Below are 23,945 nucleotides of genomic sequence, written 5' to 3' on the forward strand. Positions count from 1 at the left end.
ACACTTTGGGCCCCATACCATTGATTTATCTACTCAAGTATTGTCGCTGACTATGTCCATCCCTTTATGACCACAGTGTACCCATCTTCTGATGGCTACTTCGAGCCAGATAATGTGCCATGACACAGAGCTCAGATCATCTCAAACTGTTTTCTTGAGCATTACAGTGAGCACCAGAGGGGTGATCACCAGATCTCAGTCCAACAGAGCATCTTTAAGCAGGCAAACGGAGGTCTAATCCATTACTTAAAGGTGTAACTACTGACATGAATAAAATAGAATAAAAGCTAATTGTAAAATTAGTTATAGTAAAGTAAATAAAGATAAATAAAAAAGTAACTGTAAAGTCTTTGAGAGTACCCTGCCTCTCTCCGTACTAGAATAGGCTCCAGTCGCCCAAACCCTGAATGGATAAGTAAAAGATGGATGGAAACATGCTACTGCTATATCTGACTTAAAGGATGTGCAGAATCAAATATTTCAGGAAAATCAAATCCTTATCATAAAATACAATAAAATGTCAAATATACAGCAAATCAGGCAACATTAAATCAAAAAGGCAATAAAAATCCACACCAAGACCACTAAGATGCCAAAAAGGTAATTTTTTTCCACTCTGCACTTTGAATTCGGTGTACTGAGTTAATATTTCACTCGCAGAGTGCCGCACACCAAAATCAGCAGAAAACAAACATTTTTTCTTGGTAATTCTCTGGTTCTGGGATGCACAAGCGCTCCTGATTAAACAAGTACCAGACAAGCCAGCAGGCCAGAGTTTACACTGATCACACTGGAGAGGAGGAGTAGGAGATCCCAGTGCTACCCCAGTACCCATCTATTGAAATCCAATTGGCATAATGGAACTGGTTTCTACTTGCTATTCAATTCAGCTCATCAGTAGAAAGCTCCTTCTCCACCCACAGTCCTCTTCACCCCCTCTCTATGTATGGTAATAAGCATTGCAGCAGTGGCTTCCCTCGTCCTGTTTTAGACATCTCTTTCATTCTTTATATATATATCTGTGTGTGAGATAACTGCTGCACAGTGCACTGTTCTGCGTCTTTGATTTGGATAAACTGTCAGATTATGGAAGGAAATAAATGAAAATTGTGGCTCTAATTGATGTGTGTGATTTTGTTGCTGATATTGCACGGTGATTTTTAGATAATCTTTTCTGCATCTGTGTGCATGAGTGTTTGGTGTATGTATCTCTGCACTGTTGGGTGGATCCCACTCTTCTTTCTCTGTTCTGTGGTGCTTTCAGAGAGACGGAGAGAGAGAGAGAGAAAAGAAGCAGATTCTTTTCACAGCTAAGAGTCTAACTCCAAAACATCAAAGACAGAGAGAGGGAGAGAGAGAAAGAGGAGAGACCGATGTAAGGAGGGAGGGGTATGCCTTGTATCCGGGTAATGATGGAGGAGAGAGAGAAGGAGGGATGGAGAGAGACAGAGAGACGGAGAGGTAAGGGAGGGAGGGGGGCGAGCAGCCAGCCAACCAGTAGAAGGAGAGAGAGGAGCGAGAGGGAGTGGGGGGCACTGTGAACAAGCTGAGAGGAGGGAGGGAGGAGGGGAGGATAGTGAGCGAGGCATGGGGAGATTGCCGGACCAAAGAAAGAGAAGTGTTACTACAGAGCTGCTGCCGCTGCTGGAGGACGAGCTAGGAGCCGAGGATAATGCTCCATACCTCCGCGTACAGCGGCACGCCGGACACCTTGTAATTTCTTGTTCTGGTGGCGGTTGTGGAGGAGGAGGAGGGTCTTTATTGTTGCAGCAGTGATTGTCTTTTCTTTTTTTTCTTTCCTTTTCACTACATCCTCCTGCTCGCCCCTACTCACTCCTTATTCCTCTGCAACTGGCAACCGCTGGGCTCCCCCTACCCCTCCTTCCTCTCTTTTCTACTTCTGTCCCCTTTTTTTCCAGAGGAGGGATTTCTGTAATTCATCAGGGATTGTAGAAGACAGTAAGAATGTTTTCTGGTTTTTTCTGCTTTTCCTTTTTTTTTTTCTTGACATGCATGGAAATGGAGTAGGGTGCATGCCAAAGCAAAAGAGAGAGTATGATTTTATTTTTGAGGAGAGATGGTGATGGAGTCTGTAGGGTGTGTGTGTGTAGCAGGAGGTGGGAGGCAGGGAGGAGGTTTGCATGTTCAAGTTTACTGCATTGATGTGAAACATTAATTCCTGTGCCACATGGCAGTCTGTGCATGCAGAGTCCCAGCTTTTAAAAGAAAATATGCAGCAGTTGCAGGAAAACTAGAGGATCTGCTGAGGGATGCACAGACACAGGGGAAGGTAAACAGAGCAGTAGTTGACAGTGGATTACTCCTTATGCCAGCGCTATAGCCAGTTTAGTCTTTCACAGCTTTATAGAGAGAGAAAAAAAAAGAGGGCAAAAAGTGTGGGGACGAACAGAAAAAAAGAAGAAGAAAGCAGAACTGGAGGAGCAAACATTTGTTGAGGAGGGAAGAATAAGAAAAGACAAGCTGGGGAATGAATAAATGTATGTGCAGCTGCTCCAAAAAAGGCAAAAATATGAGATACGCCAGCTTTTCGATTTATCATTGTGTCAAACTGATAATCCCACCCACATAGATTTGCATGCATGCCAACGATTGGTGATGATCTGCTGCTCAAAGGAGTTCACTGCTCAGTGTTCACATTTAAAAAGCTAAACAGTGCATAAAAATCCCCAAGAAAGCCACTCTGGATAACCCGACACACTGGCAGTAGTGCACGGCACGCATGGATGAGCGTGGACACAGATGCGCGTTTGCGTTAGAAATGTGTGGACCGATGGAGTGGACACAGTGGGTTTGCCATGAATTAAACAGCAGCAGAAATTAATGTCAAACTGCTCTCCTCACACTTGAGCGACTGCTTCTACAAGAAAAGGGTCACCTTGCCAGCAGGGAACATGTGTTTGGTTTGGTCCTGTCATTATCTCGCCACCTGAGTTCAGTCTATCTATAGACGCCTTTGTCTCTACTGAACACGGCGGCACAGAAAGGTGACGGCTCTCTACATGGTACACATAATTACACACAAGCTGTTTCTGTGTTGTGCAGATCAGCGGGGTGGATTTCAACACAATGAAGCAAAACTTTAGCTGCATAAGAAAAGACACAAAAGAGTTCTCGATAATGAAAAGTCACACGTGCAATTTTTTTAGTGCATGTGGTTTGTCCACAAGACAATGGAAATTTTCACTTTCCATCAATTTCCATCAGTGCATTAATTGTGGTTTTAGAGGAGCGTATCGACCGGCTTGATGTATAACAGTGAAGGGCTTTTCTGTAGTGAGGATTGAGTTGAGTGTTGGTGAACAGATACACAACTCAGTCTCTGCCTTTGAGTGGTGCTCTAAGTTCAAACGCACTCATCACATGCTGATGTCAAGCAGTCATTGCACACTAACGCACGCTACCAGCTCTCCATAGATCAGTGTCAGTGACGCTTCACTTGCTCATATAAAAGTAATAAGTTTCAGTCTTCACAGGCACAATTCAAAGCCATAAGTTTCCGATTTAATTGGCGAATCCACACTTTCTGTGGGAGATTTACAGGTGATGGAGTCTCTGCATAGAGAGGGCTGTGATTATAATGGTCTATCTGCATTAGGCTCTTGTTTCATGAGCATCTGTAACTCTTCACCGTGTCTGATGATCTGTTATTACAGATATCACATTTACAGGACTAACCTGGAAGGTCAGTCTTCTATAAAAGCCAGGAAATCACCAAAATACTTGATACTTGAAAATGATTTAAAAATATAAAGATTTCACTCACTTTTTTATTTGCCCACAGCAGTAGCATGCAATAGTAGCCATTTAAGTTATACAAGGATGAAAATTCACTGTTAAAATTCACTATTGAAGTTTAAAGTACTGTAATATGACAAGCTAGGTCTTATTTATCCATTAAAGGTTTCTTATGCACTAAAAATAAAATACAGTACCTTGTTGCACCTTTAGGAGTACAATGGGGCAGTATCCCAGATTCTGCCACGGTGCTTTGAGTTTGCATCTTAAAGACGTGAATCTTGAACCTCTGGTGACAGCTTTTTTCCACAAAGATAACAGACTTTTAAAAATGAAGGTGTAAAACTGAGTACCATAAAACTGAGTGTTTTATTCATTCAAACACTTGGAAATTAACTGACATTTGTGTAGAACTCCTTTAGTCCCACTGACTACTCAAAGCTTTATCCATGAACATGTGCACCTTCCTATTTTTGCTTTGAGGCACTGATATAGAAATCAGATCGAGGTTGAACGATCCATCCATCCATCCATCCACCTGTCCGTCTGTCCATCCATCCATCCGTCCGTCTGTCCATCCATCCATCCATCCATCCATCCATCTGTCCGTCTGTCCATCCATCCATCCGTCTGTCCGTCCATCCATCCATCCTTCCATCCATCCATCCATCCATCCATCCATCCATCCATCCATCCGTCTGTCCGTTTGTCTGTCTTCTGCCCCAATCCAGTTCTGGGTTGCACGAGGCTGCAGCCTCCAACCTGTTCATATATGGGTGAATGCACACTGTGGGCAGGTTGCCAGTCTATCAGATGGTTAACACATAGAGCCAGACAACCATTCGCACTCACATTCACACCTGTGTCCAATTTAAAATCACTGATTAACCTAACACCTTTCATTTTTCTGAACTGTGGGAGGAAACTGGAGTACTCAGAGAGCACGGATGCAAATGCCACATTGAAAAGCCCCAGCCTGTATTCACACCCTGAACCATCTTGCTGTGAGGTTACAGTGCTAACTGGCTAAACAGTAAATCCTTAAAATTTACAAGTGAAATTAATATTTTAATTCCCTGTTGGTGGACACAGCTGATTTTCTGATGTTACACCTTAAGAGAATTGCAAACGTGCTTTTTATTGCTTGAGAACCTGCATGACCCCCATAGGTATTATGGACACAAGTGTTTATGTGGCAGTGCACATCATTTATATCCCTTATTCCCCTGTCCCACATACTGGCACAGTATCCCATATTTTGATTTTGGCTTTACATATATATATGTGTGTGTACATGTGTCCATATATATATATTTCACCTCACAAGAAAGACGAGGCTCAAAAATGTGATTCCTACTGAAATCCAAAGATGACTACCTGAAAGAAAAGCACAAGCAAATACACAGGTGCAAAAAAGGCCATAGCATAAAAGAAACTGTAGCTTTAATTCACGCTTATGTGGAGTGGGAAAATTACATTCAATATATCCTTATTATATGTCGCCTTCACATGATCTCTTTATCATTTGTTAAGTCATCTATCAACATTTCAGGCTAACTCTCAGCATTATTAGTGTTCCACATTGTCCTTCTATGTCTCACATTTAATTAGTTGGGATCAGGCCATATTATGTATACGTTTCTACCTTTAGGTGCTTGTGCTGTATAAGCTGTATAAATCTACCCTTATTTCTGAGAGTGTAGAAAGTAAGAACTAGTTCACACCATTATCTCTTGTTTCTGCCTCGTCATCAGGGAGTGAAACCAGTTTGTTTAACTAGTCCTCAATTTGGTTATATTGGTACAGAATCCACTGAGTGACACAGAAAGAGGAGTCTGAGGGAGTGAAGTTTGGAGGTGTGGCCCAGATCGGCCGAATCTAAATCTGTTACTTTGGCTCCCTGGGTGCCGAGTTTAGTCGATGTGGTTCAACAGGCCGACGCCTCTGTGGAGTGTTGATTAACTGACTGTCATGTCGTTTGTACTTCAGATCTTGTTTGGCACAAAGCGAGCAAGGTCCAACAAACAGGCACAATCGGATGCCCTTAACAGCTGAATTGCCATTCAGCTCATGTTAGCAGGAAAATACCACAAATTCCTTCTTGGTTGGTAAAGTGTTGTGAAACGGCGCACTTTAGTTCCACTGTATACACAGCGCACAGTTGACATTTCCACCCATGCAGATCCCTCTTTGGGGATCAAGGGACCAAAATCTCTTCTCGCCACTCATTCAGTTTAACAAAGCTTGGCAAAAAGAGGATTTATCAGCACACTAAGGCAGAGCTTACCTGACTCATGGACGCAAAACAGGCCTTGACAGAGATGAATCTCGATTAATTGGAATTAATTGGATTATTTCAATCCATGTTTGCACTGAATCTTCATCCACAGGGGCGTGGGAAGGAAAGAAGGAGGATGAATGTTGTGACTTTTGGACTGATTATCCCTGTGTTCAGTTGTTGTTGTGGCGACATCTTGTCAAAGCCTTTGTTTCCTCTAAGGGATTGTGTCTCTTATTTTCAGTCTCTCTCCTGGTTTATTTGCCCAAGCGCAGGGAGTACAGCACGACTTTCTTTTCAATATTTGCCACACTGCTCAGAGCGAGATGTATTTCATAACTCCAGATTTAGCCATCTCGTTTACTCTCTCACTCTTTTCTCTCTTTTTTTCCTCCAGTCTCACTCATTCCTTCTCCATCTCATGTAAACGACTGATCTGGGACAGACAGGCCTCCCCTGCGCTCTGTCCTACTTCAGCATTGCCCTCTCTTGTCTCTCCTTTTTCCTTTTCCTGTGTCGTTTACCTCTATCCACCTATCTCTTGGTGACTCGCTCTGTCTCTTTTTCTATTAATCATTTTACTGTCTGCACCTGTTTCATCATACCAGAGTGATGGTTCTGTCTAGTGTTAATAGGCTGTCAGGGTGTTTGGGAGACAGAGGTGCTATCATTACTTACAGTCCATTTTTCTCCACATGACGTGATGCAAAAAACTGATGCTTGTCTGTCATGAAACACCTCCCGCTTGATTGGAAGGTGGAACATGGTCAGGAATGAGTGTCGCTTTAGAGGCTTTGGTTAATGTTCAAAATGTAAAGTGAACAGAAATCTATGGCTACCATGTTTCTGCTAACTATAGAACCTGGAAGACATTGGCATGGTAACGTGATGGGTTAATAATGGCTTAGGTGGGTCTCAGCATTTATAGAAAGAAAAATGTAAGCTGTGTCTAGGCAACAATTTTAGCTTATTGTAGCTCGAGTGTTATCTTATAAAGTTAGGAGCATCACACATGTGGCCCGATGGCACAAACCAGCTCTTCAAACGGTCCGGTCTAGCTCCCGGATGAAAATTGCAGTGAAGTTTGAAGAACTAGACTTATATCTGCGACAAAGTGAACCTGCTTTTTCTTTTTTTTATTAACAATTTTCACCTGCAAAAGGACTTCCTTCCTGGCATGTTTTGAAGGCTGCCACACGTGGCACCGCTTTCAATGAAGAGGCCGGCTAGTACAACTATGACTAAGATGGGTGCAGCCTCATCGTGCGTCATGACTGTCGCCTTTCATGTGGCAGAGAGAACAGATTCAGTAACATCACTGTTTACTCTTTAAATTTCAGTTTTGATAGAGTGAGTGAGAAAGCCAATTTTCACGGGAGCTTTTCGAATCTCAGTCTGGCCCGGTGACAAGGACACCTAATGCATTTCAAAATTCTCCCATATCCTTAGGACACAAGGTTGTTCATTTGGCTCTTTTTTGTGGAGCTGTGTAACTGATTACATTTGGGAATGCTTTTGTAATAACTGCTTTTGGGCTTGAGGAGCTTGTTAGTTAGTAGTTTTTATTCAAAATGTTTCAATTTCAGTGACATTATTAATATTTTTTCAAATATGAAATAACCTCATTTCATATCGAGATATATTATTATTATTTGATTAAAATGTGGTTAATTCTGCACCCATGTCCTACAGCTAAAGGTATGGGCTGGATTCTGCAGGTAAAGCAATGTTTGCAGTTTGGCATGTCCAAAGACACAATTAGGTCATTTGAATCATTAAAGATGAATGGATGTCACCCACTAGCCACTGACCATCGTCATCTTGGATGTTTTTGAAACCAAAAGTGAACATTTGAACGAGACAGTTTAGTGCTAACTTATCAGCTTGGTTAAAACGATATGCAACCAGGTAAATAAAATATCAAACCTATATGAGCTCCAGTACAATTGATCATGTGCTTATTAAACAGTTCCATTAGAAACGTTATAAAAGGTTACACCAGCACAAACATTAGTGGCCTCTAATGAGCTCATGTGATGCCTGGAACAAAGGTAGCGGCCTAGTTGGCACACGTCTGCCACTAGAAGTGGCCATGCCTCTAATTATTAAATATTTCACCTTTAATACAATTAAAAGTGTTATTATTTGAAAAAAATCACCATTACAAAAGTTGGTCATTTTAACATAAATGTCAATGGGGATTGGCTCGCTGGAGCAAGCCCCAAGTGGCAGGTTGAGGAATTGCAGTTTTTGACATCTATTGCTCGAGTCATTTTTCAGCTTTGGAGGTTTCAACTTTATTATTCAAAGCACCGTTGAGTCTGATGAGAATGTCACTGTGTAGTTTTTGCTGTGCTAAATCTTATACCAAACCATATGGCAAATGAAAATTTTGATCCAATAGCACTGATCACCAGAACTATTTAAGTCATTCAGTACGAAGGTTGTTAAAATATTTCTCCACACTGCCAGCTGTGCATAGAAGCCGGAGCACTAAAAACAGTCCAGTTAAAGCTGATGGGTGTGTTATTAGTTTCTTAAGTGCTTATCATTTGTCTTGCATATTATGTTTCTTTCTCACTCTGTCACGTTCTCCTACCTTGTCTCAGCTGGTGGTAATTAGAGGGGAGGTTCTTTGGGAGTTTGAGGGTGGAGGACTTTGACCAGACTCCTCCATGCATCATCAATTCACTCTCAGTTTATTAGGGCTAATTGCGCCACTGAGAGGCATGGGGTGGGGGGGGGGGGGAGGGGCGCTTTTTGAGCTCTCCCAACAGTAACCACTGCATCATCAAAGTGGGGTTGCTATATTTAGCAGCAGCAGCAGTGAATGCATGGTGGCAGTGGAGCAATGCTGGCCCAGGATGATGATCAGAGTGTAGGGTGGGGTGTAATTTGTGTGTTTGTGTATTTGTGCACAAAGCTGAAGGCAGCGGTGTAAGCATCAGCCGGAGGGTGTAGTGCTGCATTTAGATCCTGTGGGAAAGACAGCAGATGAGCCTCCTACTTGAAGGCACTGTTTGTATCAGCTTTTAGGCGGTAAATACGAGCTCAGGGATTGGCAGCTACAACAATACAGTAAATTAATGCCCATATCCACCTCCATATTTTTATTTCTTAGACTTTGAGTAGCTTTGCTTGATTAACAGTTGAAAAAAATGCTAACTTACCTGATTCTGAGCTTTGATACAGACTTTTAATATTGTCTGAAGCAAGCTGTTTTAGTTCTGTTCTTCTTCGTTTTAGGACAGCATACTTCTGATTGGCTGTCCCTTGTAAATAACAACCATATTAGGGATATCCTTTCTCACTGACATCATACGGAACCAAGAGTAGAAAAAAAGGGCTTAAATAAATCATTTAGAGCAGTCTGATGACTGAACTTTTTGACTTTTCCAAACAGTCATTTATATTTTACATGTGTTTTAACAACCGAAAAATGTTAAGGATAATAAAAAATCTCCAGAAAAAAAAATCAATTTTGATTCTTTCTTTGATCTCAGATGAGTTCAAACACAAAAACATGTCTGTGTTTTTGCTGGAAATCCCAATTTTAGTCTCCCTGCAGATTCATAGGCTCGTGAGCAGCATTCAGAAGTGTTTCCAGCCACAATGAGTACTTCATGTTCTCTTCTCTGTGAGAGGCCTGCTTTAACCACAGAGTAAAATGTGTAAGCGGAAGCAGGCAAATGCTGGCATATGTTGACGTCAAGCCATTTTTGAACAACAGGTGGTCTTGTTTGGCAGATTTTGGATTGTTTCATGTTGTTTTAGACAGTCGTTAGTGTCCTTATGCTGGAATAAATGCAGCATAACTTGTCAGCTCAGTCCAGGACCTCTGTGGTGTAGCTGAGATGTCCACTGACATTGCTGTCATTGTGTGTGACTTGATGCTTTGTGCAAGCTTCAGCTGGTGTCAGGTTCGCTCCTTGTGATTGAAAGGTGCTTTGGTTCAGTTCCAGCGTGTCTCTGTTGTGGTAGCACCCGCAGCTGTCCATAGTTTAGCTTTTGGCTCTGCATTTTCTACTGGGGTGATTAACCATGACATTAAAAAAACGCTTAATCTCTTCTGCCTCTTACTGTATCTCAATTTGTTACTGAATCTGAGGAACAAAGAATAAAGCCTAATTTAATTCACCTCCACTGAGCGGCGGCCCTCTGCTTCCATATCTTATTAAAGTCAAACTATAACTGAGCTGTCATCAAGATGCAATGTGTTATTTTTGGTTTTAATGATGGTTCTCCCTCTGTGTATGCTTCCTACTTCACCACTGAACTTGTCATGAAGACAAAAAAAAGCCCAGATTTCATGTTAGCAAATGTGTTATTAATTATAAGTCTGAAGAAAAAACTAAATTAGCATCCTATTATTTTGCTTACAGGCTGATTTTTTTCCAGTACAGTGTACAGTGAATGTGCTTTGACTGCTCAAGCTATTTAAACACCAGTCTGTTAACTATTTATATACAGAGTACTAACCTGATGGTGCTTGTTTCCAAATGATAACTAAGACCAATGCAATCTTACAGTGCATGTGAAATGCCCACAACCTCTGATCTACTGATTTGTGTTTCTGAACACAAATGTTTCATTATTTTTAATGTCATTTTTTAAATCTGTGTGATCTCACACGCATACTGCCATTTATACATGAAATGCTATGCTCTGTCGGTTTTGTTGAATTATTATAAGTTTTCTGTTCGGACTTCTTAGTTCAACTTTTGAGATTTTCTTTATGTCTATAATTACAGTAAGGGTTCTTTTTATGCTTGTGCTTATTGTAGCTATTTTCTGTTTAATCTCTACACTCCGATTAGCTTTTAGTTCTTGCTACTTCTGTTATCTGGTTTTCTTTAGTATTGAGAATACTATCCCTTTTAGTTTAGTCAGTCTCTGAGGTGTCATCTTGTACCTTGTTGTCAAGTTATCAGGTTCCCTTTGAAGTTACTTTCTATTTTACTTTGTTAACCATCTTTAGCTTGTGCCTTGCTTTTACTTTTACCTCCTTTGTTATTGACTTGATTAGTTTCAGCTATGTCTCCTTACCCTGGTGTTTCCAGTCTCCCTGATAGCCCTGCGTCTAATTTAAAGCTTCGGTTTGTCTTAGTTCTTTCTTGAGTCATACAATGTTCTGTCTACACTTTCTCATGTGTGCTTGCTCTGTTGAATTTTAGCTAGTTGTTACTAAATTAGCAGTCTTTTCCATTACCATTATTAATATGAATTCTTTTTCAGAAGTCTGCATTGGGGTCTGCAAGCTACAAACCTTGAAATGATATTTTTGACCTTTAACTTATAAAAAAGTTCATGTTTAGAGGAGTAGGTGGGAATCAATTCTTTGCTCCTTCCAGATACCCAAGTTCAAATCAGACACAACATTTTTTCTTACTCGATTCAATATTTTTTCAAATTTATTAAGTAGAATTGTGTCAATTGGTTAAGACTAAGCATTAAAACTTTTACGCTGGGGTTAAGGGTTAAGGGTTAAAGGTCATATCTTAAGGTTCGGCTTAGATTTAGATATTAAATCTGCTGTGTTAGGTTTACAAATAAATAATGGTTTGGTTAAAAAAGCCAAATACTTCTTTTAAAGATCTGTTTTTTTGGTTGCCATGGTGATGCACGTTGTCTAGAAAAAACATGAGGCCCACAATTATGCTAACTGGCTGAAAAAATCATGACCATTTTTGTCCAGGAGTACAAACAGTTTCATTTATTTTTTTGTGACTATTTCACCTTTTTTATGACTGCGGCAACAGATGTGATTTTTGTAAAATAGTCCAAAATGAATCTTTTATCTTGACCCCAAAGGCATGAAGAAAATTACTAAAAAAAGAACCTTGAGTGTCACAGGGCCCTATTTGTTCTAAGCTATCGTCTCATTGGCCCCTATAAACAGGTAATGTCACTATCTGACCCGTGCTGGGTAGTGATAGGTGAACATACTCGTTATTTAGACATTCTTTGGGACAGACCTCGTGAAACCTTCAGCTAGCTATAGCTTGGCTTTTCTCGTTTGACTGTAGTGATAAACTATGGCATTTGAAAAACAAAGCTTAATTTCTTCTGCCTATGTAACCTCCTTTAAACTACATTACCGTATCTCAATTTGTTACTGCAAGAAAGAATAGAGTCTAATTCAATTCACCTCCGCTGAGCGGCAGCCCTCTGCTTCCATATCTCATTACAGTCCAATTGCAACCGGTCTGTCATCAAGATGCAATGTGTTATTTTTGGTTTCATCCTGATTTTCTCTCTCTGCCTGCCTCCTCCTTCAACAGTGAACTTGTCATGGAGAGAAGTGTGAGTTGGTGTGTGTGCGTGCACCATGCACCTGCTCGCTGTGTGTTCGTTTGCACCAGCAGTAGGCAGCAGTGGGTGTTTTAAAGTTTATGAGAGATGATGAATCGGCGTTGTGCAGGCCGGGGAAGGCTTGGGCGTCTTGTTGCATTAATAATGGAAACACAGCTGGTTGTATTTATAGTAACAGTGGCAGGGGGCTGTGGCAGCGTGAATGGGAGGTGATATATGGGATACAGTACACTGTGGCAGCTCGCCTGGACACCACACAGCTTAGCTGACAGAGGGGACATACTTGGACATATTCAACAAATATTCTCCTGTGATCTCTGCACTTAAGGTGTTTCATCAGAGGAGGCGAGTGGGCAAAAAGAAGTGTCACTGACGATTAGATAGCTGTTAGTGCAAGCTATAGGAGGAAAGTGAAAGTAGACAAGAGAGGGCATATGGAAAGGGGCAAAGGGGATGCAGTCTATACAGCAGCCGATATGTGATGGTTTCCTTCCTCTTTAGCTGGAGCTTATGAATTCAGATTGAATCTGTGGCTCAAAGTCATTCTGCTTTTGTTACCTATCTGTCGCTTTCAAGCCAGATAACAAAAAGCACACAAGACCACATCAAAAGTCACCAAATTCCAGTAAATCATCAAAGTGAAGAGCAAGGATGTGAAACTGTTGTTTTTTAAAAGAGGAGAGGGGCTTTGTTAGAAAATACAAGACAAAGAAGCTAGAGACAGTTTAGATAAAGATGCTTACAGATGAGCTGTTTGAAAAGCTGTGGAAAAAGTATTCACATTCTTTGCTTGCGAAAGCAAATGCTACAATTTAAAAGAAATGCACAACAAAGTAACTCATTAAAGTAGTCAGATTACTTTTTCTTGTAACCAGGAATGCAATGCTGGAAATTTGCAGTTCAAATAAATAACTATGTGAACACCTTGAATCAAGATATTCACAGTGTTTCCGTGTCTCTCCTGATCCTTAGCCATTAGATAGTGGAATATATCCTGATTCTGATGGCTATAGCCCCCAACACGCCACCCATTGGTTAGTTAAATCATGCTGTGAGGGCTCAGGCTGAGAGTTTTTGCTTTTTCATGTCCTTTGGAACTAAATGATCACATCACAAGTTTATAGCACATTTGTTGGGGCAGAGAGGCGATGGTGGGTGTCCACATAAAGTAAGTTTATCATGCACATGAGACATCAAAAACAGGCGTCTTTTAATAGTCTGTGTACCTGGAGCGGAGGTTTTCTGGCTTTGCAAAAATATTTTAACTGGAGCATTATTGCACAAAGGAACAAAGTCAGCATCTGTTTTTCAGCAGTCATCCTGTAAAGATAATGATCATATTTGCTCAGCATCTATCAAAAGCTGAACAAAACTATCAGAAGAAAAAGAGCTCTATGAATGTCGCTTTTTGGAAGCATCCAATATGAAACCGGAAGGGGAAGTTCAGCTCATTCTGGGGACATTTGCCTCCACTTCAGATATAAAGAAGCTCCATCAAGCAGAGTAAAGCCCTTCAGCTCCAAGGAAGAAAATGATGCTGATGCTGCAGCTCCAAAACAAAATCAGCTCCGTTTGCAATGAGATAAAGTCAGTGAAGGTGGACATACTGCTGGACACACAAACTCCAGACAATACAAGAAGTGGTAAAGTGGTGGAAAAGATTTTATTTTTATTTTTTTGTAAATTGTTTAATCAAACAATTTAGCTACTTTTCTCTCTCTTTTAGCTCTTAAAGTTGATTTTAAAGTAGACTGTGCTACCAAAGTAAATACTTTAATTAAAATGTTTAAAATATCTAAAGCAAAAAATATATTTTCTTTATTAATTTTAGTGACACACTAACATGTAACTGATCATCTGAAGTCTAAAGAAGATAGTCCCCCCTCAGGTAGAGTATCAGCGAGGGGCAGGACCACACACTGGATAACAGAACTGAAACAAATTTAACAAAACAAAAACCCACATTTTGCTTATTGCATTATATTATAATATATATTATGATATCAGTGATGATTCATATTGTATTGGAATCAAGTTAACAGACTCATTGTGGTCATTTGCTTTGAGACACAAAGTAAAATCCTTGGTGGGCTTTTTCCTTTCCTTTCAGAACATCATGGGGTGGATTATCACGGGTCGTTTTTCTGCCCACATGTAGCCTAGTCGGAGGTCAGGGCTTTTTTTTTCTGTCAGCAACAAACAAGGAGCAGAGTGAAATCTAATGAAACTTGGTGTCAACACGGACATCAGGAGAATCCACCTTTCTTTAACTTGGTCAAGAAAAGTGTTTCAGAGGATTCAAACATAAAAGAAAAAAACTTGTTGGCACCCAAGAATTATGAATAATAAAACATTTATCACATAAATGCTTCCTTTTGTTTAGTACAGAGTGATGTCATTGCACTTTTTTAACCCATATACATCAGCTTAATGATAGCATTAAGTTACCAAGTGACTCAGTACCAAAAATAACAAATCTAAAAGCAAATACAGGCCTGCTTATAAATCTCGCTGTGAAATACATTAACTTAGTGCTAGAAGAAATCGTGATGATGCTGATGCCTGACGCATCACCACTTCGTCAGGAAAAAACTTGAATGTGCATTAAGTTTAAGAGGGAGATCATATGTTTTGGAGGAAAGAACCTTTTGCTTCAAAGTAAACAAAACCTAGAGGTGCCAAATAAATGTGTTTTGGAGTAAAAGGCAGAATATTTGCTTTATCCAAATGTCTTCTCGATCATTTTATTGTCATACAAATGTTGGTATATGGTCGATGTAAAAAAGAAAAAAAGGCTCTGAATACTAACTGCTTTTGATGAGCCTGTATGGAACGAGGCCCTTGTGAAGTAGTTAGTGGGTAAAAGCCCCTCCGTATTGTGCCTGTTTAGGATTCTGTATCTGTCTGAGAAAATAGATTTTTCATTCAAGAGCGTTGAAACGTGAAACCACAGACCCTGAAAGAAGCGCTGATTCAGCCACTGCTGGACCGCAGGGAGCTAAAATCTCCCTTCCCTCGGTCAGAGAGGGCTTTCTCAGACGTGACAGCTTTGTCCGGCTTTTGTCCCCACATACTTTTTACCTCATTTTGAGTGTATTTAAGTATGAATCACTCTTGTGTCTCCTGATGGACGCTATTGAATTCCAACGACTGCATAAAGCCTCAGCAGCACGGTGGCACGGTGGTTAGCACTGTTGCCGCACAGCAAGAAGGTCCTGAGTTCAATTCCAACATCAGGCCGGGGTCTTTCTGTGTGGAGTTTGCATGTTCTCCCCGTGTTTGCGTGGGTTCTCTCCGGGTACTCCGGCTTCCTCCCACCGTCCAAAGACATGCAGCTTGTGGGGATAGGTTAATTGGATAATCCAAATTGCCACTAGGTGTGAGTGTGAATGGTTGTTTGTTCCTGTGGGTTAGCCCTGCGACAGACTGGCGACCTGTCCAGGTTGTACCCCGCCTCTCGCCCTATGACAGCTGGGATAGGCTCCAGTGCCCCCCCGCGACCCTGAAAAGGATAAGCGGAAGCGAATGGATGGATGGATAGATGGATGCATAAAGCCCATCTTTAGTGTTGTCAGAGCTGCACGCTCAACACAAACTCAGCTTTGGCCAATTCCCAGCGGGTCCAGATCAAAACTCGAATTGCTTTGCAGACTCTGCTGACGGTTGGCACTTTCTGACAACCACTTCAAAGAACGCTGTTCTGGGAAGAGAGAAGCAAAGCAGAAATCCAGCAGGCTGTGGTGAATGTGACCGACAGGGAGACATGTGAAGTTGGTTGGGAGTAGAAAACAACAGGGACGACCCGGAGGTTGCCACATGGTCAGCCTCTCATTTGGCGCCTGGAGCAGTGGAGCAGCATCCTTTAATATTTCACAGCCCCTCATATGTTCAGGCAGCCTCCTTCCCTACAGCTACTCTCGTTTTGGCTTATTTATTAATGACCTCCCCATGCTCTGCCAACGAAACCCCCCACTTGGGCCTAGACGGCAGCCGAGCCTCCGCTTCAGCTCCACAGCCAGACCAGAGAGATGAGTCTGTGCGACGGAGGATATTACTCAGCTCTCTCAAACAGGCTGCACATATAGCTGCTAGCAGAAACCAAGAACAGGTTTTGTGCTGTTCCACAGAGAATTAGTGGCGATGACAAATAAAGCTAATTAATTAGCAGGCTATTTGAAAGTGATCTCAGCTCTCTGACTCCCCAGCTGATCGACTGTCTTCATCTCTTCTATAGGAGGGATCTTGAACAAACACGGTGCTCGAATCCACGCATGTAAAGATGAACAGCGCTTGCGTTTCGCGAAGCTTTAGTTTGTTATTAAGTGGAGCTGAAATGATCAACTAGGTGAAAAATAGAAAAATAATCAGCTGCTATGTTCATGAGCAGCAGTTACAATCATTTTTCTTTCTTTTCCTCCTTTAGGATGCTTAATTGTATATTTTCCACTTCTATGATGCTGGTTGGACTAAACACGGCATTTTAAATGTGACCTTTCCTCTGCTTTATGAAATTATTACAGGCAAAACAAGAAGTTAATTTATTGAACAACTATTTAGTTAAACATAAAGTTTCAGAGTGTTTCCTTTTCATAAATACACTGTATCATATCTAAATAGATTATCAAAAGTTGCTCCAAGCCCTCATCATTAATTTCTTAATTGTTTAATTTCTTAAATTTTATCAACAAAGTTAATTATGGTGACCTTTCCAGGGAAATTTGTGGTTGATATTTAAAGAGCTTTAAGCTAACTGTGTGATCTTTGTTCATATTGCTCTTCCTACTTCATAATCAGTGCTCAACAATCGCCTTTTGGTGATCTTAGAGTTTTACAACTTTGGGAAAAAGCCTGCACACGTTTGCCTCAAAAGCCTTTGAATTGCTTCTACTGATTGTAAAAAGGGCTATTTGATCAAAATAATCTGTGTGATTGTAAAACTACCCAAGCCAGGACAGAAACTGTAAAAGAAAACTAAAAAATCATATTTTTTTAACTTAAACTAAAACATCCGCTCAGTCTGAAAGTAATTATTTTGCATTTGATTTTCATTTTTCATGGGACACAAACCTCAGTGAGCTGGATGAAATTCCTGTGTTTTCATACACCGCAAACTCATTTTCATGCTGATCCCCACTAGATATGCAGATCTCTGACATCACTGACATCCCAACATCGTGACTGGCCAGTTGCATGAAAAACTCAAATGATATCAGAAACACCAACCTTTTACAGTCTTATGAGCATTGTTGGGAAGGTTACTTTTAAAATGTATTCCACTACAGATTACAGAATACATGCCCCAAAATGTATTTTGTAACGTGTTCCGTTCCGTTACTCAATGAGAGTAACGTATTCTGAATACTTTGGATTACTTAATATATTATCATGCTGTTTACAACTACATGAATGTGATTTATTACTGTTACCGAAGGTCCGCGGCGCCGAACCGTAGTAAAGGGCCCTCTGGCTAATACCTCGGGTTCCGTGTCGGGCTCGTAGCCGAAAAATAGCTTTACTTTGTTGTCTGGGTCAACTTTGCTTGCGAGAGACAGAGAGAGGCGTTGAAAGGCTGCTCCAACAGAACTTATTGTTTCGGAGGAAAACACGAACACAGTGTACAGTCGAGTCTTAATAGCTTACTTACAACTGGGCTCGTCAGGCACTCTTCTTGGCTGCAGTGGTTATTATGTTAACATGGTTCCAGCTCCCATTTCTGCTCGATGACAACTCGTACTTTTCCACTCTCCTTTTTCTCCCTTCTCGCGCTCACAGACACATAACGAGTATGGCAGTCCATTCTCGCTGCAGCACAGACTACACTGCCCATGAGGCTACATTCTTTAGGGCTATGTCTGTAGCATTCTGCCTATTAGCTTAGCACAACAACAACAACAAAAAGGCACTAGCTGTGTCCCAAAACGTCGGCTGCATTCTTCGGAGGACCCGGGCTTCGCGGTATACGTGAGCCGGGTCCTCCGCAGACCAAGAAAACCGGAAGAGCGAGGTTGTGAAATGGGACGGTCTAGTCTTCAGATTTGCGTCACCGCTGTGGTGGAGTTTAATAAACTCGGCCGTCTGCTCCTTGCTATCTAAAATATAACAGGCATAAATTCTCAACCGTCTCACAGTTAAACAGTTTTCTGTTTAACGTTTATTCAGCTGTGTGAAAATCCCGGAGGAACCCACCCAATGGATTAATAAAGTTTTATTTAATCTAATAATCTAATAACTTTGATCTGAAAACGATGAAGCCGGGAGTCCGCTGCTCTCGCCGGCTGGAGTGACCATTGAACCCCCTGGCTTGCTATCGAGCTGATGGGTAACAGACGTCTCCGAAAACGTCGGCACACTTTTGCAAATATACGATGTCTTGATAAACCAAGCAGATCTTTGTAATTTACACAGCTACTTTCCCGCCTGAAAATATGTTAAAAGTTTATTTTGCAACCCAGAAAGATTAATAAGACTAATTTTAAAACTTAGTAGCGGCCGCCATTGTTGGCAGCTGAAATTTGGCTGGGCCGCGCTATGAATTCTGGGATATGGTGGGCCACGAAGGACACACCCGACCGATCCTTCAAATTCGGGGAAATGAAGGACACATTTGTTGGCCGCATTTGAAGGAGTCGACGAATTGGGACAGCCTTCGTCGCCTGGCTGTGACGTAATCGGCCTTCAAATGTGGCCTCCGGAGGATGCAGCCGACGTTTTGGGACACAGCTCTCACCCAGGAAACAAACAGTCGCAGAGAGAGCGTCACCCTGTAACCATGGTAACCGTAACGCTGCCGCCTGCAACAACAGAACATAGCTGTCGAACAAAACCCAAACAGTCCTGACCCGCGACAATATGAAACAGGAAAGTACCGCCGTGTAATCCATTTATTTCAACAAAGTAACTGTATTCTAAATACCACCTTTTTAAACGGTAACTGTAACGGAATACAGTTACTTATATTTTGTATTTTAAATACGTAACGGCGGTACATGTATTCCGTTACTCCCCAACGCTGCTTATGAGTTAGTGCATGTAAAGTGTTTCACTTATTCAGAAAATCAGTGGTGATTAACATGACTTACCATGGAAACAAAGTAAATGAAGGAAAATCACATTGCAGATAGACTGAAACATAGAAGTTGTGAAGTTGCAAAAACTGCAGTCCCTCCAATGTCCACTTGAGGCTCCATAAACAAATGAATCAGCATGGATTGTCATGGTTTCCCAATGCCCTACTTTACTCCAATAAAAAGCACGTTTACATTCTGGTAGAAAAAAGAACAGTGCCCTCTGTGGATAATTTCCTCTCTTTGTAACAACTGCACATGAGTGATTTTTTTGTACCTTTCCCATCTGCTCCTCCCCGAATCGCTACCTTATCGTGGTGGAGGGGTTTGTGTGTCCCAGGGATCCCAGGGGCTATGTTGTGTGGGGGCTTTTGCCCCCTGGTATGGTCTCCCATGGCAAATTGGTCCTGGGTGAGGGACCAGACAAAGAGTGATTCAGAAGACCCCTGTGAGACTCCTCTTTGTAACAACTGCACATGAGTGATTTTTTTGTACCTTCCCCATCTGTAAACCGATAAGGCTTAAAGTTAAAGGTGTAGCAACTTTGATTGACAGGCGTGCAGATACAGGGAGCTGTAGCTGATTGTCTTCTAGGCCTCACCTCTGATAATTTATTTGGCTTGATCTGTGGTACCACTATCCAAGGCATTACAGTTTTAGTCTTGGGCAGTGAAATTAATGTTTTATAAGCCTGTTACTTAGTACATATTTGTGGCTGTGCTTGTATTTTTCGTATGTAGCACTGTGATATCAACTTGATCTGTTGTTGCTGATCTGCAATCCTAGATTCATAGTGCAAAAAAGGTCTTGTAGATTTAAGATCTGCTAGAACACAAAGTGAAGTGTTACCATTTCAAATTTTTGGGGGGTTAAACCTAACTGGTTATCAGGAGCTTTTTTAGCCGTAATAAAATGAGTGCTTCTAGACCAGCATTTACTTATTTTAAACTTTAACTGCCCAAACTTTCTTCAAGGTTTTATAAATTAACAACCTAACCTTAATTTGATCAAAAGATTAGAGAGCATTTATATACAAATCAACATTACGAGTAACCTAAGTGGTCCACAAAAGAAGGAGTGAATAGCCGCTGAGAGCCACAAGACAAAGAGAAACCTTATTAAATCAGTGTTGCTAATTATGAATTTACTGACTTGAATAAGGCTGCTTCCAGCTAACCTTTATTAAACTGAAAGTCTCTAATGCATGGGTTTGACTGTAAAATACTTTAAAAGTCACTCTGCTGAAAGGCTAGATTTGGTAGGCTGTAGCCTGTAACACAATTTTGATGCACAGGGAATTAAACCACAGGGTCACTTTTACCCCTCAGCATGAGCCCACATGCTTATTTTTGCTTGTGTCTTTATGTACTTTTCATACACCCACTCACATCTTCACTATAAACCACTGTTGTCTATAGATAGGAATCCCTCTTGGGGGGTGGTTTATTGCTTTTCTGCAACATGTCTACATTTTCTCCCTGTACCACAATGCCGGATCTTTAGATGCTCAAAGGAGGAGGCGGAATTGGATAGATGTCTTTGGGCTTTTTGTTGGTGTGAAGGGTTTTCCATTTCTTGTAAGCATGCATGGGTTGGCTACTGTTAAGTAAAATGTGGTGTTTTTGGTTTATGGTACAAGATGGGTTGAAGCAACTCAGTGTTTTCAAAAGAATTAGGCTCTATCTTTAGTGGGTGAATTGTGTGAATTTAGTGTGTGTGTGTGTGTGTGTGTGTGAGCAAGGACTTCCAAATTTTTTTAAACACACGATTAAAAAGCACCCTGTTTCACTGATCAAGTATTTCGCGCACACACACACACACACACACACACACACACACACACACACACACACACACACACACACACACACACACACACACACACACACACATCTGCAGAGTAGAATAAAAACTATCACCAGCTGAAGTCCAAAGAAGAGGAATTTGAGTCTGCCCAACCCCCGGAAGAGAACATTTATCAGGTTCTTTAACCATTTTGAACATTCTTGATAGTTTTTCAAGTAAAATCAAAGAAAAAAGGAGGTTAACAGTACATTATGAACTTTCAAAATAAAAGCAAATCAGAGTAAATCAGACCTGTCATAGACAGTTTTTTGCATGAAAAAAGCACTATCTGCATTTATAAAGAGAAAGCAATGAGAAGATTGGATGTAAGATGTGGGAACTACGAGATTTTTGCAACTGACTCTGTTGCATATGTATTTCTGGGAGTTTCTTTATCAATATTTAACACAAACTGATCTAATATCATTTAGAAAGTGCAAATTACTGCTAGTTGAACCAATATTTAATGCCGAAAAACATGTTTTATTTTTTGTGCTTGATACTGAAATGAACCTGTGTTTAGAAAGCAGCACCACTTTATGTAAATCACCCGTAAAACTATTTACCATTAAATAAATATGACCCACAGATTCGCAAAGCTTCCAGCTCTGAGGGGAAGTTTGTGATGAGGTGCCTTAAACCGCCAATCTTTGTGACACTATCTGCAGAATTACTTCTTACTTCTGGGAGTCTTGTTCTGTGACCTCAATAAAGTCTTTCCTGCTGACTTTATTATTGCTTCTATCACTAGTTTCAAGGCAGTAGGAGTACAGGAGGAGGAAAATATGAAGTTCATTTAGTAAATTTTGGGCATTACTGGCATCAGAAAGAAGGATAGACCAGATTAGTCTCATGATCTAACAACTTGTCAATCACAAAGTATTTCACAGTCAGATGGCAACAGTGAGAAATTCTCACTGTAGAAACTCACTAACCACAAGATGAGGGAGGGGTTATGTCCATCCTTTATATACAGTTGATGACAACAGATGACAACGATTGCTAAAAAGAATAAATATCATACCTGCTTCATGCTTGTTTGAGCCACAGTGGGCACCACTGTGTCTGAACATGGCCTCACAGAGCAGAGCCATTAGCCACTGTTAACAGGAACTCTAGCATGGCTGCCAGTGTTCCTGTTAGCATGTTGAGTGTAGTTATGGTGGGATGGCGAGTGGAGGCTGCACAGAAGGGAGATTCTGGGACACCAAATGTGCTGGTGTTCTTTTCAGAGGTGTCCTGAGCCTAATTCTGTGAAATTTCCATGATGAGAACACCAGTGATGCTGTTGCACACTCCACCCTTTTTCTTTTAAACTTGAACCAGGTTCCTCCGTCGGCGTTCACCCTAGTTTGATAGCACAGGGGATGGTTACATCAGAATGTGCGTAATACACGTGGCTTCATTCTCCTTTGTGTAAGAACCCTTGGGTCACTACAGTTTAGAGGTGTTTTACGTGACTTACACATCGAACATAGAGCCTTTGTGCTGAAAGATGACAACATGTACGTGCAACTGTAGTTTTATTTATGTGTATCCGCATCTTTATGGGGCCTGTATGTGTATGCGAGACCCTGTTGCACACACAGACGGGCTGTACAACAGATTTGTGTCCATTTGTGTGTATCAGAGCGCCACTTTGTGTGTAGATGTCAAACAAGGAGGGAGGGAAATTGGCCGTTCCAGTTTAGTGGCAGGAAAGTGGGGCGATCTGTTCTTTGGAAGTTTCCCAGTGAAATTTCCTGGGGACCAAGACACTGAAAATATCTATCTATATGCACACTATGTCCTACATAAAAGAGAGTGAACCACAGAGAGAAGGGAGAAGGAGAAAGGGAGAGCGTGTGAAGATATATGTGTGTTTGTAAGAGATAAAAAAGAAAGGGAGGGAGGTTAGATGTCACTGTGCTGGTGGGATGTCAGTCTTTTGATGGCATCACACAGACTGCAGATAGATTGAAGCTTAGTAGAACGAGGTCAAGACTCTGGCAAGTCACCCAGGAAAGTTACCTCATTTCCCTCTCACTTCTGTCACACGAAAACGTCTCAAGCAGAACTGGAAATGCTGCCTCATAACCCCATTTTTTCCCTGCTCATTGCCCTCAGCCTTCAGTAGAAAGTTAAAGTGTGGCACAGATGTGTGATTGTGTATTTAAGAAAAGTTTCATATAGATTACACTTATTCCAAGTAGCCGTGTGCTCAAATCCACCTTTCCCTTGCCAGACACAGATTTGTCAGACATACCACTTTGTCCTGTGAGCTTTGTGTCTTTCAAAAACAGATGTTAATGGCTCATCTCGCTTGTTCCCTATCCATGAATATCTTACCAATTCATTTCTGACAAGTGTGATACTACTCAGAGCTGCCAGCCACCTGTTTCATTTGCTGATTTGAGCTCAAGTACATATTGAGTAAATACACCCCTGGAATTCAAATTCTGCTACAGGTAATTACAAAGCAGCAATGCAGAAACATTTTAGCGTTGCCAAAAAGAAAAAAAACAAACAAACAGCTAATGCTCCTGTGGGCTTACTTTCTGTTATTTGTCCACCACATAGACTGATCCAACCTAAATAACAAGAGCTCAGCCAGCACAGCATCGTATTCCAATATTTTATTTCAGTCAGGACGAGTGTGGTTAGAGGAAGCAGCTGCAGGACCTCCCCATAGAGAACAGAGCAACAATGTA

General features: G+C 41.2%; 1 protein-coding gene across 1 annotated transcript in view; it reads left to right on the forward strand.

Moving 5' to 3' along the window:
• The first annotated feature begins 1,816 nt into the window (after nt 1-1,816).
• shank1 (SH3 and multiple ankyrin repeat domains 1) overlaps nt 1,817-23,945 on the forward strand; it is a 102,111-nt gene continuing 79,982 nt past the window's right edge. The window contains exon 1 of the mRNA XM_063472386.1: nt 1,817-1,959. The gene's annotated coding sequence lies outside the window, so the exon portion shown is untranslated. The remainder of the gene's footprint in view (nt 1,960-23,945) is intronic.

Source organism: Pelmatolapia mariae, linkage group LG4 (assembly GCF_036321145.2).
Source record: "Pelmatolapia mariae isolate MD_Pm_ZW linkage group LG4, Pm_UMD_F_2, whole genome shotgun sequence".
Taxonomy (NCBI): domain Eukaryota; kingdom Metazoa; phylum Chordata; class Actinopteri; order Cichliformes; family Cichlidae; genus Pelmatolapia; species Pelmatolapia mariae.